This window comes from Micropterus salmoides, unplaced genomic scaffold (assembly GCF_014851395.1).
Source record: "Micropterus salmoides isolate LMB-PRFRI ecotype aquatic unplaced genomic scaffold, ASM1485139v1 Ms_hic_scaffold_10, whole genome shotgun sequence".
Lineage (NCBI taxonomy): Eukaryota > Metazoa > Chordata > Actinopteri > Centrarchiformes > Centrarchidae > Micropterus > Micropterus salmoides.
In genome coordinates this window covers 1,950,010-1,956,380 of record NW_024040041.1, presented here as the reverse complement: position 1 = coordinate 1,956,380, position 6,371 = coordinate 1,950,010, and positions in this window count along the sequence as shown.

Below are 6,371 nucleotides of genomic sequence, written 5' to 3'. Positions count from 1 at the left end.
ATGTTGAGGCTTTACCTTTGCACAACAGATTATGTGCATTCTGTCTCGGATTCCTCAGATGACAGCGAGATCTACGAAAAGGTAATATGTAGAGCAGAAAAAATTTACATTTACTGATGCCAGCTTTTCGAATGTGTAGCTGATTTTCATAAATTACAATGACTATTTGACAAAACAAGTATTTTTTTAATTCAGCTTAAGCTCTTAAAATTCTCAAGGACATTTCTTACTTTTTATAGATAATATGATAATGCACACATTTTAGGGGACTTCAACTTTGAAATTTAAAAAACATGACTACAGTATAAAGTCGCTTCAGTTTTCCACACTTTATTGTGTTATACAGTAGATTAATTAAAAAGTTATAAATATTATTTGATTTTGAATTGATTCACACACATGTCATTATGGGTTATTGAGTGTAGATTGATGGGGGGGAAATGCTTGTCAAGCAACTGTGTAACAGCAGAGCATGGAGGCACAGTGCATCACTCCATGCCAGATGATGACACTGAATACTTCAACGTGATGCAGGAACTCCCAGTTACTATGACAAACTTCAACAGAGATTTGGCTGAACCCGAGGACTCAGATGTGGTCCATATTGGACCACAGTCTGAAGATGGTGTTGATGACCTTCCTACAACTCTTCCATGGACAGAAGACCATTCTGATGAGACTGGTGCACAACCCTCAGAAGTAAGTGTGGTAATACATATTTAAAGTCTAACCTTATTGGTAGCATCATATAGGTTCATGTTTTTGTATTGTTTTCATACCCCTTTTATATTCATGTAATATTTCCGCAAAGCCACCAAATAAGCTCTCATGTTATGTCCGTATTCATATTTCTTTGCTGGACTTTGACATGACATATCTTGATATACATAGATCCAAACATTGACACAATGAATGTTTGTACATTTGACATTGGTATAATCCTGCAGTATTCAAAAACAAACACATTAAAACTGTCCCTGACAAGTATTGGTCAAGATATCATGGTCTTGTTGTTCAGCACCATAAACATTTGCCTGCCATTAATCCACAGTATTTCACAATGAAATCATGCCAGCAGTGATAGAATGGTGGTTGAGCTTAAACTTAGGGGGTGCCTAGATAGGTGCATGTAACTGACGTGTGTTGTAACACACCCTACCACATGTGTAGTGAAATGAACTGTCCAAACTACTCGCCACACTGCCTCTTTAATATGGTCAATACGGGAGTCCATCACGACAGTCTTTACATTTCACCATAAAGCCACCAATACTTAAAAGTAATGTCTTTCCTTGCGTGGTGGTCAAAAGCTGTTTACCCCTTCTGCCTGGAAACACCTGAAACCTGACATATATGCTCTAAGGCAACAACACAAAGCTGAAACCATGTGTAAGTACTGGTGAAGTACATTACATTGACCTGAAAAGGCCACATTCAGATAGTTATGTCTACTTTTAAATGATTTTTTAATATACTGCGGTCCCAATTATATTTAAGCCTTAATATGTAAAGTGTTTCGATTAAATTTGTTTTGCATGTTTTAATGTTGAAGATACCAGAAATGATATTGCCGTTTCTCAGCGAGCCTTCAACTGCTGGAGCCATTTCTCTCCCACCCTCTTCACTTGAGAGACCACAACATCCCAAAGAGACAAGATATGCACACGTTCGCTGAGTTATGATTGTGGAAGATCTTATGAATGTTTTCATGGACACAAAAGTGATGAATATGGATTTAAAGATGGAGTTCAAAAATGAGATGGCTGTTGACAGCAGTGGGGTTTCAAGAGAGGTATACACTACTTTCTGGGAGCAATTCCTAGAACAATGTGAAGGGGAAGCGGAGCGAGTGCCAAGACTCAGACCTGACTTTTCAGAAGCCCAGTGGCAAGCACTCGGAAGGATTTGGGCAAAGGGACTTATGGACCATGGTGTGATTCCTGTGAGACTGTCAAAGGCTTTTATTTTGGCCTGTATCCTTGGTGTTGATTCAGTAGATAATGCAGTGCTGATGTCATCTTTCTCTAATTACTTATCTGATGGTGAGCGACTTACTGTTGAAAAGGCATTTCAGGGCACACTTGAGGAGAGTGAAAAAGAGGATTTGCTTGATTTGTTCTCACGAATGGGTTCACATTGCCTCCCATCTGAGCAAAACACAAAGGTAGCCATTGAAACTATGGCCCATAAAGCTATGGTGCAAGAACCCAAATACAAAATGGACTTCTTTTCAAGCAGCCTGGCAGATGTGCAGTTGAACCTACCTCATAAAGCTAATGTGCTTTATTTGTATGAGTCAAAAAAACCAACCAACAAAAAGGTGACTGAGATGCTGCAAACAGAATCTGCGGTTCTGTCTCAGAAAGAACAGGCTACATTTAATCACTTGCAGAGATACATCAGGAATGCAGACCAACGCAAGTTGGAAAGGTTTTTGTACAGGGTCTTCTGTTCTTTGCACAGAACAAATTAAAGTAACATTCAATGCTGAAACAGGTTTTGGCAGAAGGCCTGTTGCACATACCTGTGGAGCAATAATTGATGTTCCTTACACATACAGCTCCTACCCAGAATTTAGAACAGAGTTTGATAATGTTTGTTCTTCTAACTTCCTCACAATGGACATAATATAAGGTGAGGTGTCTAACAATGCTAAATGCATAAAGAATGCTAAAGAAGCTTTAGAATCTCCACACTACCTCCTATTGTCATTACGCTATGTTGTTATACAGGTGTCATATTCATATGCATCTGATTAACTTGTGTAATCTATATTTTTGTAAAAATGTATGAAAAGATAATGTGCAAAATCAGAGTTTGTCACATACAGCTGTGAACCAACAGAGTAAAAATCAGATAATCCCCTCTTCTTTACAGACAGAGATTTATAGAGTTTCAGCTGTCTGCTTATTCATATGTGTTTGCTGGACCATGACAGATATGTCTTCATATACAGAGACCCAAAGATTGACACAATGAATGTTTTAGAATTTCTCATTGTGGAATGGTTAAAATGCAGCAGTATTTAAATGCAAACACATTGTACACTGTTGCAACCACTTTTTGATATGTTCATGTCTCTGCTATTTGTGTTCAGGAAGAAGAGACAAATTTCTGGTCACCTGAAAAATTATTGTTACACTTGCAGCAGTGTTACAGTTTATACTGGCTGCCACTGTACATTTTCTTCCCGGATTTGATGTCAGATGTGTGCCACAATATAAAGGCTCAGTTCATGACTGGTTTATTGAGTCAAACTGATGTCACAAGAGTAAATCCAATATATGCAGAATATACACACAATAAATTGAAGTTAAACTTATGAAATGCTTGTTTTTGTATTCATTCATATATATTTACAATTCACCAAAAATTAGCTGTTCATTATTCTTTGATATTGATATAACAGTAGGGGCCTCATCGGGGACAGTGGTTTGGTCAGACAACAGTTTAAATCCTTCACTTAAAAAAACTAATGCATTTACACTATGAAAGTGAAAACATATTGAAACCCTGAGAAGAACCATGACTTGGTTGTTTGGTTAGGATGGCCTAAAAGGTAACCATTTCTTTACATTTAGCTGCACTAACAGTAATCTGAAGTTTGTGAAGACAACAGTCACACATGAAGCTTAGACATGCAGACAAGACATGCATTGTAAGGACATGCAGAGGAGTATACAATAGCATTACTTGCAACACCATTTTTTTATGCTTAATAAATAAATAATGTATTCTAGATTAGTAAATATGGGTGTCTTAAATCTGATGAACCCAACATTGTTTGGTACAGCTTGCACAAAGACAATAATCCTATTGATTTCTGCATAAGTAGGCCAACAGACATCACAACATAATTTTGTAGAATAAGGTAAGCCTCAAAATAAACATCCAATGTCCACCTCTAAACCAGGACATTCCAGCAAATAACCAAAAAAAGACCCCTACACATTAATGCAACACTGTGTATGAGAAAAACAATGAAATAAAAAAGATGGACAGATGGTAATATTATAACAAAATGATATTTTCGCTATGTTTTATTTAAATGGGCAGTACTTATTTAATGACAATTCACAAGACTTTTATGTTAACTATAACATAATATCAAATTACATAGATCATAAAACTGAGGGCAGGGTGTAAATATTACATCCTGGTATACAGGTCTCTGTTGTAGTGTGTTCCATCATCTAATGATAGCAGGTTTGGGCTTTATAATGAAAGGCAAGTTGATCACAGAGAAGCGAGAATAACATCTCTCAAATGTAAGTCTATGGCCTCATATGGGTCTCTTGGATAAACCAGGTGTGATTCTGCCATGATGATGTTGCATATGTCATACACGTCTTGATCGCATGGAACACTTTGACGAAAAGTGCATGCAGCTCTGCACATTTGCAGATCTCCATCATCCACAATAGAGAGGTAGTCCCTGGTTCCACAGAGCTCTGGCAGTGCGTACATGATGCCGGGCTTCCAACTTGGCTCATTGGTGTTTTTTGATGGCCTGATCATGTGTAAAGACCACACCTCTGCTGTCTCATCCAAGTCATCCTAGAATAGAAAAAGATTTTTAGCCTTCTTACAGTTAGCAAGTTATGCCTCAAAATTACTAATTATTATTAATTACTAATTAGTCATTCTGCAATACAGGTTTTGTAGTTCTTGTACTTTAAATAGTCTTTGTCTTACTTATAGGTAAATGATCTACTTCATTCACACTGGCAATTAATGTATAACCAATCCATTTATAAAAACGTACATTTAAATTGCACGTTTAGCCATCTCCTATGCTTTTATGGCAATTGAGGGGCAATGGAAATAAAGAATAGTGTAAACAGGAAGACAACATTTTGTAAATATATATTTTTGGATAAGGGGTGTCAGGTTTGTAAAAAAAGTAGTTACATACAGTAGCTTAAAAAGATAAGACATGTATCAGCCTATCACATCATCTCACCTGAATTAGCCCCATGCAGGAAAACTGCACAAGGCTTTTGTCCAGAAAGCCTCCATCAAATATTCCGTTATCTTTGAGGTCTGTCAGTAGGGCTATCCAGAACTCAGCACACTGCTTTCATAGAGATCCCCACCAGGATTCTATTCTTTGGTTAGCTGTGCTTGCTCCCTCCAAATAACTGTCAATTATTTGAGGGTGGTTGGAACGCAGAAGACGCTGAAATTCCCACACATGTCCATTTTCCGTGCCAAGGTCTCCTCTCACAACTTGTGGACATCCTTTAAGGCGCTCGACTGCTTCAACATAATACCCTCCAATTACCTTTGGATCACTGTTTGTGGTGTAGGCGTTGAGCCAGATGATTTTTCTAGAAAAGCAAACATATTGCGAGGGAACGCAAAAGTATTGCGAGGGAATGCAAAAGTATTGCGAGGGAACGCAAAAGTATTGCGAGGGAATGCAAAATATATTGCGAGGGAACGCAAAAGTATTGCGAGGGAATGCAAAATATATTGCGAGGGAACGCAAAAGTATTGCGAGGGAATGCAAAAGTATTGCGAGGGAACGCAAAAGTATTGCGAGGGAATGCAAAATATATTGCGAGGGAACGCAAAAGTATTGCGAGGGAATGCAAAATGTATTGCGAGGGAACGCAAAAGTATTGCGAGGGAATGCAAAATATATTGCGAGGTAACGCAAAAGTATTGCGAGGGAATGCAAAAGTATTGCAAAGGAATGCAAAACATATTGCGAGGCAAAGTAGTCCTCAAAAAAAAATTCATAGTCCTCAAAAAAATATTCCTCACTGAGCCCTGGGAGCCACCGTAGACAATAAATAAATAAGGTAATTATTACAAAGGTGAATAAATAAAGAAGCTAATTAAAATAGATATATACATTTATGTCTCCTTGTATAATTTAATTGCTGCCTACATTTATTTATTTCTGAATTTGTCAGGATCAGTCCTCCATACAGTAGAGCAGCAACTGTTAGAATATTAATAGGGTGGTGGAATCTTATTTTTCACTTTTAAAAAATGCCACAGCCTCCTGTTAATATGATTTTCTTGAGACCCTCCTTAGTTACAAGTCTAACACCCTCCCCTCAACAGACCAAAATAAGTAATTATACTGATGCATTTTCATTGATAGATCTTGTTTTGCCACTAACTAAATGAGGTAAAAGCAAAAAAAACTTCAGATGGTTTACCCTGATTTATTGATAGTCCCAATGCTCGCTGTATAAGTAGAATTAGCACTTGCCAAATGTCAGGCAAGCACAATGAGACTATTTATAACCCACACTGCTTTTACAATACATGTCACAAGTCAAGGCTGAAATGAAATATAAATCTGAGTAAAAAAAACAAAACAATAGACTCCAAAAGACAAACATGCCTCCAACTGA